We start from the raw sequence: 13,288 nt of genomic DNA, 5'->3' as shown, positions 1-13,288 counted from the left end.
TACTAAACAAAATTTTAGTAACTAATAACCATACCACTATGAAAATTCTAGTATACTAAAAATATACCATAAGCATATTTGATACTTCCGGTTTTGGATTTTAAATTTTTTTTTTCAAGTTCAGTTGGTCTAATCAAAAAGGAAAAAGATCTGTACGAAGTGTTATAATTTAAAATATTACGTATTTGCAATAAATACACACTAGAGGTACGATTAACCCAAATATATATATAAACAAATTCTACGACCTCACTTTTTATTCGCTGTCCGCTCCAAGTGAAATGCCCCAACCGCTAATTATTATTATATGCGGTGACATGAATATGGACATTTTAAAGGTTACTTTATAAAAACTTTTTACTACTACTTAAGGAGATGTAATTTATAATAATAATATTATTATTTATAGAGATCATCATCATAAATAGAGAGTTAAGTATATAGCCGCATTAAGTGTGTATATCTATACCTATTACAGTAGAATGAATAAAATCCGGTATAAGTTAATTATTAAATAAACTAACTTTATGGTTTTAGATTGCCTTTTTAATAACAGATTGTCCTACGGTTTTGTGACATGTATAAAAAAAACTATAGGTAAATGTTTAGTCAGCTTCGCTTTCTTCCGTCTTATTATGCATGTAATTTACCATTGGATCTGAGTGTACCATTTGATTTAATTGTGGAGACAACATATATTTTTTGGTTTATTAAAAGAAGCCTAGAATTTCAATACAAAATTTACTTTTATCAAAATCCCATGTTGCATAGATGCCATACTCCTAATTAGTGCCGCACGGGTTTTAGAGTAGAGTTCTGCCTGAGAACTTGCCACGAATATACATTGAAAAAGTTTAATGTGTACCTATAAAAAGCTAACATCGACATACGTTGAAAATATGATCATCGTGTCAAATGTTGGAAATAGGAAAAATAGTTTAAATAAAAACACAAATACAATTTTCCTAACACAAAATATGCTAACACATGTTGTCTTACAATAATTAAATCGACAAGAATCAAAGACGCAACTTGTTTCCGACGGCATATATCTCGGAGAAACCTGCAAAAAATCACTCTTCAGTCGAGAGTGCTTGGTGAGTTTTCTTGGTCGTTTCTAGATACGCGGTGCCTGCAGATGCAATACTGTTTCGTTTCCTAAATCTAGTATCCATGTAAATGCGAATAGCGTCTTCGAGAAGCATTATTTCTAATACCATTGTTATATATATGTAATATATTAAAAGAGAAATGTTAGTAATTCCAACCACTTAATATTATATATTTAAGTACAGGTTATACATATATATGATGAAATGTAAAAAAACATGATCCTACTTGCCCGAGATCAGAAAGGGTCGCGGCCTATGCTGAAAAGCTATGTTGATCAATTAATTAGCGATATACTTAGTCTGGCCATAAATACTGATACAACAAAAAATAAACAAAATATTACATTTGAATTTGGAATGTGTAATTTTTATATGATTGACCATTAAGTTTTCTCATTTTGGCGCCAATACTTTGTATAATATATTGCGATATTAAAATGCAGTGGGGTGATGAAGAGAACCGAATCGCTGTGATTGCATTACATAAAGTAGGTATGGAGCCAAATGCAATTTTTAAAACTCTCCATACGCTTGGTATAAGAAAAATATTTGTGTACCGGGCTATTAATAGGTAAAATGAGACCTCTGTTTGTGACAGAAAAATATCTGGCTGTCCACGTAGTGTTCGGACGAAAAAGATGGTCAAAGCAGTAAGGGAAAAAATTCGAAGAAATCCTGTCCGAAAGCAAAAGATTTTATATCGGGAGATGAAGATAGCACCTAGAACCATGTCGCGTATTTTAAAAGATGACTTAGACTTGTAGCCTATAAGAGACGTACTGGTAATTTCTTAACTTATAATTTAAAAAAGATTAGGGTGATAAAATCGAAAAAAATTCTGAAGCGGTACGCAGAGGTAGGTCACAGAAAATTTTTGTTTACGGATGAGATTTTTTTTACAATCAAGCAACATTTTAACAAACAAAATCACCATATTTATTCTCAAAGCTCTAAGGAAGCTTCCCAATTAGTAGACAAAGTGCAACGTGGGCACTATCCGACTTCATTGATGGTTTGTTGGGGTATTAGCTATGAAGGTGAGACTGAGCCATACGTTTGTGAAAAAGGTAGCAAAACTTCGGCACAAGTGTATCAAGATACCATCCTTGAGAAGGTAGTGAAGCCCCTTAATAACACCATTTTCAATAACAAAGAGTGTTCCTTCCAGCATGACTCGGCACCGGGTCATAAAGCTCGGTCTACGCAGTCTTGGTTGGAAATGAACGTTTCGGACTTCATCAGCGCTGAAGACTTGCCGTCGTCTAGTCCCGATATTAATCCGCTAGATTATGATTTATGCTCAGTTTTAAAGAGTATGGTTTGCTCTAAACGGCATAATAATTTGGAGGCCCTAAAACAATCCGTACGATTGGCAGTGAAGAATTTTCCCATGGAAAGAGTGCGTGCTTCTATTGATAACTGGCCTCAACGTTTTAAGGACTGTATCGCAGCCAATGGAGACCACTTCGAATAAGCTTTTTAAATTATAAATTGTTTTTTATTTATGTATTAAACTAATACACTGTAAAAGTAATAAATGTTATTTGCAACAGAAAAAACAATATTTTTCTTTGTTTCAGTATTTATGGCAAGACTAGGTATAAACGGTACGCTTGATGAATAATATAATATAATAATATATATACATATATATAATTCATTCGGCGCTCACATTAATTATTGATTTAAGTACTTACCAGAAAACCCCAAAGGTAATTATGTTTGTACGGTACGTAGTTATTATTTTTATCGATTTGTAGGTTTGAAGCCACAATCTTTAAATATTATCTACTAATAGCTATGTAATAACAACTCATGATTATATGTGTTCGTCCTTAAGTAGAACGGTATTTCTTTTAACGCCATATTGCCTATGAAATTGTTCTTTGGCATATAAAAATCTAAAAGAACAAGTGGTTATAGAAATCTTAACAAAGGTAAATTAATATTTTTATTAACTTGAATTTGTTTGCGTCGAGAGTCACCCATTAACTGAAATGATAAATTAATAAATATATTTAAAGATCGATGCGGTTAACTACGAAATTTAATGCCCGATTACTTACTGACTGATTTTTTTTCCGATCATATAAATGGTGTGGTATATACCTTATACAAATATGAATCATAGTTAGCGCTAACTCTCGTTTGAGAAAATCAGCCCAAGTGACTTTTCGTTTATGAAACAAATACATACATTTCATTATCCGTTCAAATGCAATATGACAGTAACAGACGGAATTAATTCGTAAATATTTTTCCAGAACTTTAAACTCAGGATCAGTTATAACGCAATCAATAGATACGTACATAATACAGAGGTTCCCGTGTTATATATTAAAACACCTATTCAAAGTTCGATAGCCAATAGTTTTGTAGTTCTATGAATGTTTTTAAGTTTGTGACGCATCTAGGGACTGGATTTCGATAATTCGGAGCAGCAAGTAATAAAAACAAGTTATTGTTGTTTTTTATATAACAATGAATTAAAACGGTTTATAAGTTCAGAACCGATTCTTGGGGAGTCTACCCACTGTACCGTGTCATACTTAAATAGCATGCTAGGATTCTCTTAACAAATATAAGGTTTTTGGTCTGATTATTTTTTTACTCGGTTTTCACTTGCAGAAATGTACGTGAAACGTGGATTAGTTCGTGACACCACGGTTGCAATGTTATACGCACTTCGCATTTGTGGTATGGCACCGGTTTCAATAGTTCGCAAAAAACTTGGCTACCAGTTCCGCGTTTTACGATCTTATGCACTATACGGCTATATCCTCATTACATTTATCAGTAAGTAAGATCCCTGTGCGTATTAACACATTGAATGCTCTTTTGTCGGATCCGAGTAGAGCGGGAGCATAGAAGCGGCGCCGCCCATTTGGATCCGTGCGAGCGTCCCGTTAATTTTTTTTAAACCATTGACATCCTAGCTCTAGTGGTCAATCACTGTTGCTCTCAATTCTCGGCACATTGGGTGCCAAATATAATAAAATATACATTTTCAAAAATTCATTAGGTACTTAATCATAATTCATCCAATTCAATGGTTTACGACTATTACTTTGGATCCATTGTTTAAGGATTCAACGTGTTAAACCTGTAAAGTTTTATCTTAAAGCTGTGTCCTACTATATTACCTGTGTTAATTCAAGATTATTGCGTTCAATCAAACAAAAAAGAAATATGGTCAACAAAGCTAATACGACGAGATACAAATACATGCAATTTATCTCTCAAGTCAGGGCGTGGGTATAGAAGTACCTATCTTAAGCCAACAATATTTTAAAAAGTTGGTCTTACAGCATGATGTCACGTAGTAGGGTTTGGAGCAGATTTATTTCGCGTCAGTTTCATACTAATTTATCGTTTAACGCAAGTGGGTGATCAGTGCCTAACATGACAACATTGTGGGCTTTTGTGCCTGAGAGATGTTTTAACAAACAAAGAGTTTCCTCTTTGTATTTTCACTGAACGAGCAACTTACATAAGACTTACTTATTATAAGACTTGGCACAAACAGGATTCAAACACACTACGTTTAGAATTGCACGTTTAACCACTGAATTAATACTGCTTGATTCAATAGTCTAAAATATATTCCTTCAATTTCTAAATATTTGATTTAAAAATTAAAATTGAATAAATTTTAGCATATCTATCTTTAAGCATATTGTAAATACTTTTATCGACGTTTAGTATTGTTCAATTATTAAGCAGGTGATTTTCTACAATAATGTTAAAATTTTATACAGATTTTGGTATTAGAGATTTTAAAAGTGTTTGTTACATGGTATTTTTAGTTACGACGCACGTATTCTCATATATTTGCAATATCTTAGCTATGACAAGTATCAACAAATATGCCATGATGAATGCTATAATGATTTTGTGGGTTACTGAGATGTTGTCATCAATCATCATTACCCTCGCTGCGTCACTAAATAGTTATCGAAGGATTGGGGAATTTATAGAAAATATGAGATCTTTTGATAAGGTTTGTACATTCTCTTTACACGAATAAGACTGATACAGCCGGCCATTCCCATTTTTTCATAGAACAAACGTTAAGTGGAAAAGCAAAGGTTAAGTGATTGTGTTAACTATACAGATGTAGTTGTAATATTTATCGTAAAGTTCACAGTACAGAATCACCTGTAATAACTGTTTTAGTTAAAGTATTATGTAAAAACTGGTTCTAACTGAAATGCTGTTGTACTACCGATAGAAAGACAGATAGGAAGACAGTTAGGAAGACTGTTAATCACATTGAAATGCTGTTGTACTACCGATAGGAAAACAAAAATGATTTGACTCCAACAATTAATGTCAATGATAAAGAATGCATTTTCTTTTAGAATAGTGCTAAAATAAAGATACCTCGTGATAACGGAAGGACATACAAAATTATTATCTTCTTCGTCATTCTTACAAGATTATTATTGGATGCAAGCTACGTCTATAAATTGGCAGATGAGTTTGGGATTCTAAGTAAGAGTATTTTATTATTTTATGATGTTTGATGGAAACCATTGGCTAGGAAATATTACGCTTATAGCATTATTAGTCTTTTCCAATTAAATGTATAAAATAATTTAAGCACCTATTATCGAGGGCACATTAAGCATTACTATCTATTTCTTTAAAAACTCTTTAGCCTCTTAACCTATTTTTGAACATTATTTCTTTTAAGTTCTTCTCTGTTACTTTTACCAGCTGCCAACTGAAGTATTTCCGAACGAATTCGACTTAGGGTCCTTCAAGAAAAGAGCGTACCAATTCTTAAAAGGCCGGCAACGCACTCGCGAGCCCTCTGGCATTGAGGGTGTCCATGGGCGGCGGTATCACTTAACATCAGGTGAGCCTCCTGCCCGTTTGCCCCCTGTTCTATAAAAAAAAAAAAACTTTTATACCCATAGATCTGTCGTCGGACAGTAGAACTTAACAAAAATATATATGTATATAAAAAAAGTTATTCAAGAAGGTTTTGTTGCACAGCTGTCAGCGCAAAGCGCGGGATAAAGGCCTCCTCCATCTGTTTCCAGTGCTTCTTATCCCTGGCAAATCTTTGCCACAGAGGAGCGGAGGCTTTTTTAAAAATTAAATAATTCTTGTCTTTCTGAAATTAGTTGTTTGGTCTGCATGATGCACGTTGGCGCGGTTATAAATAAATAAATTGTCAACATTGTTAATATATAATATATATTAATAATATCGTGTTTGTTTTCTTACCACATGTAAATTATTTAAGAATAGGTAGAACACACCAGATACACTGTGTCTGCTCTTATTTGATCTCAGGATTTGACGCAGTATTTTGCGTTCCGCCACCTGTAACTTCTCCTTCTCCTTCACGGTTAGTATGCCTCATAGCCATACATAAAGACTAGTAGCCTTGACGATTTTATCTTGGTTGATTTGAGTCGGAGTTTTCTACTACTTAGCAACAATCTAGCGGTTTAGGAGATGGTGGAGAAGTTACGGTTCTAAATCTTATGCAGCCCCACCTAGTTTTACGCCTCCTTCCAGTAGTAGAATGATCTGATCACTAATACCGCGATTTTGCTTAAACCCACACAGATAGTCCCTTAAGATTTTTATCGCTTATGGCTCTAGCTTGCTTACATATTATGACATAATTTTAAACGCCGTAGTGAGCAAAGTAATACCACTGTCGTTTTCACATATCTTCTTACACTCTTTTTTGTGTATCATATTTTACTCACGCTGTTTGCGTTCCATATCTCAAACGGTGCACATCAATTCGTATAGTTTCAGTCGTTTAACTTTATTGTCATTGACTAAATAACCATCAAGTAAGCTAAACTGACCTAAAATAATAATTTAATGAAATTTGAAAAGTCAAGCTCGGAATTGCGTCTTCGCCGTGTCTAAATCTATGGGATGAGCAGACCATGCCGAGTGCTTCAATTTTATAGTGAAAAACTATTTAACCATCATCCAATATAAGATTGTTAATTATCTCAAACTTGTAATCTTTTACAGAATTCATTTCTTGCATGTACATGACTGCAACTATTACAAATTTGTTCATATGTGTATTGCAAATGCATATTTACATCAGTTACACTGAGGTCTCATTAAGAATCGAATATATAAAAGATGAATTACAAGATCTTGTCGATAATCGCCTTGTGTGCGGTAAGTATATACACAAACTTTAAGGATTTACTATAATTTACGATTTGGACCCAATTTGTTCAGTACCACTTAGAAATATACATTTAATGATAGCTTATGAATGTTGCTAATGTAACTTACGAGACACTTTTTTACCCTTTACCTTTACCTAGAATGGTTTCCCTGAAAATGGAACTAAAGACTTCTGAAGTCTGCGTATATAAAAGCGTATTTCCTCGAGATAAAATAACACCTGCTCGATAGTTACATCAATAAGCAACTGTTAAGACTAGGCACTGAAAGAAAAACCGTACGTAGTAGATTTGATTCTGAAGATACGTTTTTATATTAACCGTTGAATAACGACCAGAAAAAGATCTAGCGATTGTTAAAAAGTACTTTTTTATAAGAAATATAACCATGTATTTCTATCACGTATACTATTGTTTTCAGATGATTCTACATATTCGTTTTACACACATTCAGTGGATGAAAAAGTAAAAAACCTACATGATGTATTGTATAATATCAAAACAATATATTTGAAACTGAATAAGCATTTCGAAAACCTATTCGTCTTCATTTTACTAAACATTTCAATAAGAACCATTTTATATTTTTATGGTATTGCAAGTGTGGTTCAAAAGGGTGAGTAAACCGACTGGGTTTGGTTTCCTAACTAGAAGGAAATTCTACTTAAGGGTTAGATTCAGTCGATAGCACTATGACTCTCGTTTGCTAATATCATATAGGTGCGTTTTAGCATACTTAGCATTTCAGAAAGGAGACATAGTAGAAAGTCTGACTCCCGTACGTCAAAAAAGTTTTGGATATTAATATACGGGAGTTATAGTTCGCGCCAAGTCTCGTATCTGAATCACCCTCAGCCTCGTAAGAGATTCAAACCTATTGTATTCAATTGTTTTGTTTATTTGTGTTCATTTTAAAAAAACGAAACCTAAAATCATCCATGTTTTTAGGCTTTGAACATATTCACCATGGGGATGGTGTAATCCAGTGGTACTCGGAGTTGTACGGGATACACAACTTTATAACTATGTTTGTACTCGTTCAACCATTTAGAGATATCACCTGTAAGGTATGATTCTCTATCGAGTTAATAAAAAAAACAAGTGTAAATTTGCCATAGCTCTACTCGACTACTAATACCGTAAAATTTACAATGAGATAGGTCATACGGCTTTTATGGATAGCATGTTCATGATTAACAAGCCTTTTGTAAATTCTAAATAAACAGTATTTTCTATACACGGGACTTATTTATTCAATTTGTTTATAAAGAGGAATTTGCCAAACCATTTATTTGCATTTCATCAAAAACTCCGGTTGCCTACAAAGAACAGACAGTGTGCAGTCTGTATAACGTCGTTATGAAGTTCGATTTCTCACGTTGATCCTAGGACCTCTAAAGGCCGCATAATACAATATTTTCAGCTTGGCTACATAAAACTGCTGATGGGACGTATAATGACAATGAACAACTACGTGTTTCGCGTCTTCCTTAACGTTGATACGTTTTACGAGGAATTATTATCGTACAATTTTTCCTATACACCTCTTGGAATTATGACCATAGAAAGATCGATAATTATTAAGGTAAGGTAAATGGAAAGACTATGAGACGACTAAACATTCTTGGTGCCCATATTCTTGAAAGTTATGTGTCAAATATATACTTTTGATTAGTATACTTTAATATATATTCAGAATGTACTAAAAAGTAACCATAATTTGTTTTTTATCTTGTTATTATACTAAAATTGATAGCGATCTAACATTAAATAAAATAAATATAAGCATTAAACTACACATATACTTCATTTTGAGTAATTTTTATACGACAATTTCGACGACGAATGTAAAATTTTATTAATATAAATACTTTCACTGCTTTTGCATAGTTCCTTAATATGTTCTTCCTAAATAATATTAATACGTTTTCTACATTTCCAGATATTAGCTATAGGAATTACGTGCACAGCAGCAATCTTGCCGTTTTAAAAGAAGAAATTGTAATATGTACTCATAAACTTTGCAATATTACCAAAGTAGTATGTAGAGTACGTAAAGTATGCTTTGTCTACCGCACGGCAATTGCTATTTGAATGTTCGAATAGCCTTGAGTTATTAATTGAACTTCACGATTTTCAGAAAATAATTTATGTATGTATGTATGTATAACGTGGTTTTATAACATTAGGATCCTTGATAAGATATTTAGCATAGACCAAGCTTGTTTAAAATACTAGTAGTAGTAGATTCATCTTTAGCTTATTTAATAGTCGATCTTTACGACCGATTCTATAGACACGCTAAGCCCTGGTAGCTGGCTGTATTTAATATATGAACCTATAACTAAATAGTATTAAGGGAGTTCTCTTAATTTAACACACTCACAGTATTCCTGAAGATAGGTTTATAAGCGCTTAGTTATCTGCCAGGATAAGAATCTTATGTGGTAACTGAAAAATAAATATTACTTTTAATAACTTGTTTCATTTAATATGACCCAGTATTAAGTAATATATATATATATATATATATATATATATATATATATATAATACTTTTTTATTTATTTATTTTAAACTTTTTTAACCTTATACCTAATAATATAGCCTTTTAATTCTAACACTCTTCGACAGACACTTTATATAATATTTTCACTCCAGCATAGCTCGGAGTTCGGTGCGCCTCTTGGCAAAGGCCCCCCTCTAACCCTCTCCACTGGTGTCTATCTTTTGCGACTCTTCTCCAGTTTTAGCCTGCTGTTAGTTTCAGTTCGTCCTCCCATCTTTTGCGTGGTCTACCTCTTCTTCGTTTTCCTTCTCTAGGGTACCATTCCGTCACTATTTTGCTCCATTTTCATGGAAGCTCTATAGCATATGACCCGTCTATCTCCATTTCATTTGGTCAATCTTAGTGAGGATGCCTGTCACACCTGTTCCAGCTCTTATGCCTGCGTTTATTTGTTTATCTAATTTCCTTATGCTCAGCATACTTCCTTCCAGGGCTCTTTGTCAGTGTGCTAGCATATCCCTGTGTGTGCTTAGATTGTGTCCAAGTTTCGCAGCCGTAGTAAGGCATGGTAGGATACATGCGTTAAAGACTTTTCTCTTTATTTTTTGCTGAAATTTGCTTTTTTTCATGAAAACAAAAGATTTTTAACCTTAACGGCTTATAACCAATATGAGAAAAAAACCTTTCCCTTAGTAATAATAGACATTCGTACGAATTTAGTTAGTATTAAACAGAATAAGTTAGTATTAACCTTAACATTATTAAGTGTGGGCAATGCACGCTTAATGGTGAATCTCGCGGCACAGCAAGCAATAGTTGCCGTTTCTAAAACGAACATGTTTTTACGGATGATTTCATAAGCTGGTAGGTACGGAATATACCCAATATTCCGTAGATGCTTATATAGATTTTGCGAGTAAAGTATTTAAGCAAATTAGATTTTACATAAGTCATAATAATTATAAGTTATAATTATCTTATCTTATAACTTTAAACGAGCAATTCTTGTATATATATGTATATATATATAATCGGAATCTCGGGATCGGCTCCAACGATTTTCATGAAATTTACTATACGGGGGGTTTCGGGGGCGATAAATCGATCTAGCTAGGAATAAATGATAAAAAGAAAAATCGAAATTGGTTGAGTCTCTAGTATTTCTGATTTTACTTTATAGCGCTGAGTCCTGAACAGTACGGACATCTGAAAGGAGATAAATCGATGCTCTGGAAATGTGGTGTTGAAGGTGGATGCTAAGAATTCCCTGGACAGCTAAGGATACAAACGTGTTCTAACTAAGACGTCGTCTTTCGAAACTTTGTAACCAACGCATCCTGAATTTTCACGCAGAGATCCAGAAAGCTTACAAAATCTCATCGTGACTGGCAGAGTGGTGATCCCCTACTTGCTGGACCGAGCAAGTAAAGACAATTATGGGTCTTAGGCTCACCGTTGCCCTGTCTTTTTAGGAAAATTATATAAAGGCGCAGACATATTTTGTTTCACTACTTCAAGTAGTCGATATTTACGCCAAAAATAATGTAAATCATTTTCACCTAATTATTCTTGTATAATATTACCTTGATTATTCATAACAATTAATGAAGGTGCTGTTAGATTTTGCAATTAGCTTCTCTACCACTCATTTTGTAAAATTGTCTTTATTAATATCGTAGTGGTAGTCAGCACACGTCACAAAAGCAAATTGTTGACGTATACAATAATTTGGTACAAAGCCATTTTCTCCACCAGCGTTTACATTGATTTTTTAACTCCGTTGAAATAAATATATTGTCGAAGAATTTGTAACAGTTTCATTACTGTTGGAATTTTCCTCCGAATTCCTCTATTTTATTCCCAATCAACTGTAAATGTAAATTATCCAAGTTGATTTTCTTCTTCCCCCTCTCCTCTCTTTACCAGTCGTGGAAAACACACCATCATACGATGTGCCCCCAGCTACGATTCACCGTATACACATTAACAGTCACAATTAAGTTCCGCAGAAAAATATTAAATGAACTAAAATCATCAAAACATCTCAGTACAACTTTTCGGTCCTCGGATAAACTTTCCAATATGACCCGTCGATTTGAATGCTCAAATTTTTTTTGTAGATAGTACTCACCATAAGAAAGCGTTTTGTAAAGTATTAAGTTGCGGAAACTTACGGTTCATGAGATATATTTATTTATACTTTCCATACAAATGGACAAATATCATTCCATAACACGCCATAACACAATGAATTTGACAAATAACTGATGTCAAACATCAACCATTTCACGTATCGATTAGTGATGGGTTCGAAAAATTTGACGTATCGATACTACTAAACTTTCCAATATGGACCATAGATTATTTGTAACTTATGATCAAATTAATTATTTGTAATCAAAAAACTTAATTATTATCTAGTTCGGTTAGGTTGGGTTAGTATATGAATATTTTTTTTAATAACATTTTATTTAATAACCTAAAAGTACCCAACACCGAATCAAAGCACCCCACTATCCACGTGGTCTTGTCTGTCCTACCCCTAGAGTGTATATAAATAATCGGAGCCGTTCAAAACCCGAATTATTATCTAGTTCGGTTAGGTTAGGTTAGTATATGAATATTTTTTTTAATAACATTTTATTTAATAACCTAAAAGTACCCAACACCGAATCAAAGCACCCCACTATCCACGTGGTCTTGTCTGTCCTACCCCTAGAGTGTATATAAATAATCGGAGCCGTTCAAAACCCGAATTATTATCTAGTTCGGTTAGGTTAGGTTAGTATATGAATATTTTTTTTAATAACATTTTATTTAATAACCTAAAAGTACCCAACACCGAATCAAAGCACCCCACTATCCACGTGGTCTTGTCTGTCCTACCCCGAGAGTGTATATAAATAATCGGAGCCGTTCAAAACCCGAATTATTATCTAGTTCGGTTAGGTTAGGTTAGTATATGAATATTTTTTTTAATAACATTTTATTTAATAACCTAAAAGTACCCAACACCGAATCAGAGCACCCCACTATCCACGTGGTCTTGTCTGTCCTACCCCTAGAGCGTATATAAATAATCGGAGCCGTTCAAAAACCGAATTATTATCTAGTTCGGTTAGGTTAGGTTAGTATATGAATATTTTTTTTTAATAACATTTTATTTAATAACCTAAAAGTACCCAACACCGAATCAGAGCACCCCACTATCCAGGTGGTCTTGTCTGTCCTACCCCTAGAGCGTATATAAATAATCGGAGCCGTTCAAAAACCGAATTATTATCTAGTTCGGTTAGGTTAGGTTAGTATATGAATATTTTTTTTAATAACATTTTATTTAATAACCTAAAAGTACCCAACACCGAATCAGAGCACCCCACTATCCACGTGGTCTTGTCTGCCCTACCCCTAGAGTGTATATAAAATCGGAGGCGCGGAGGAAGAGCAGCCCCCACCCGCCGTAACAAAGCACAGGCATGAAATGCCTGTGC

This window comes from Pieris rapae, chromosome 1 (assembly GCF_905147795.1).
Source record: "Pieris rapae chromosome 1, ilPieRapa1.1, whole genome shotgun sequence".
Classification (NCBI taxonomy): domain Eukaryota; kingdom Metazoa; phylum Arthropoda; class Insecta; order Lepidoptera; family Pieridae; genus Pieris; species Pieris rapae.
Note: the sequence above shows the minus strand (reverse complement) of the source record.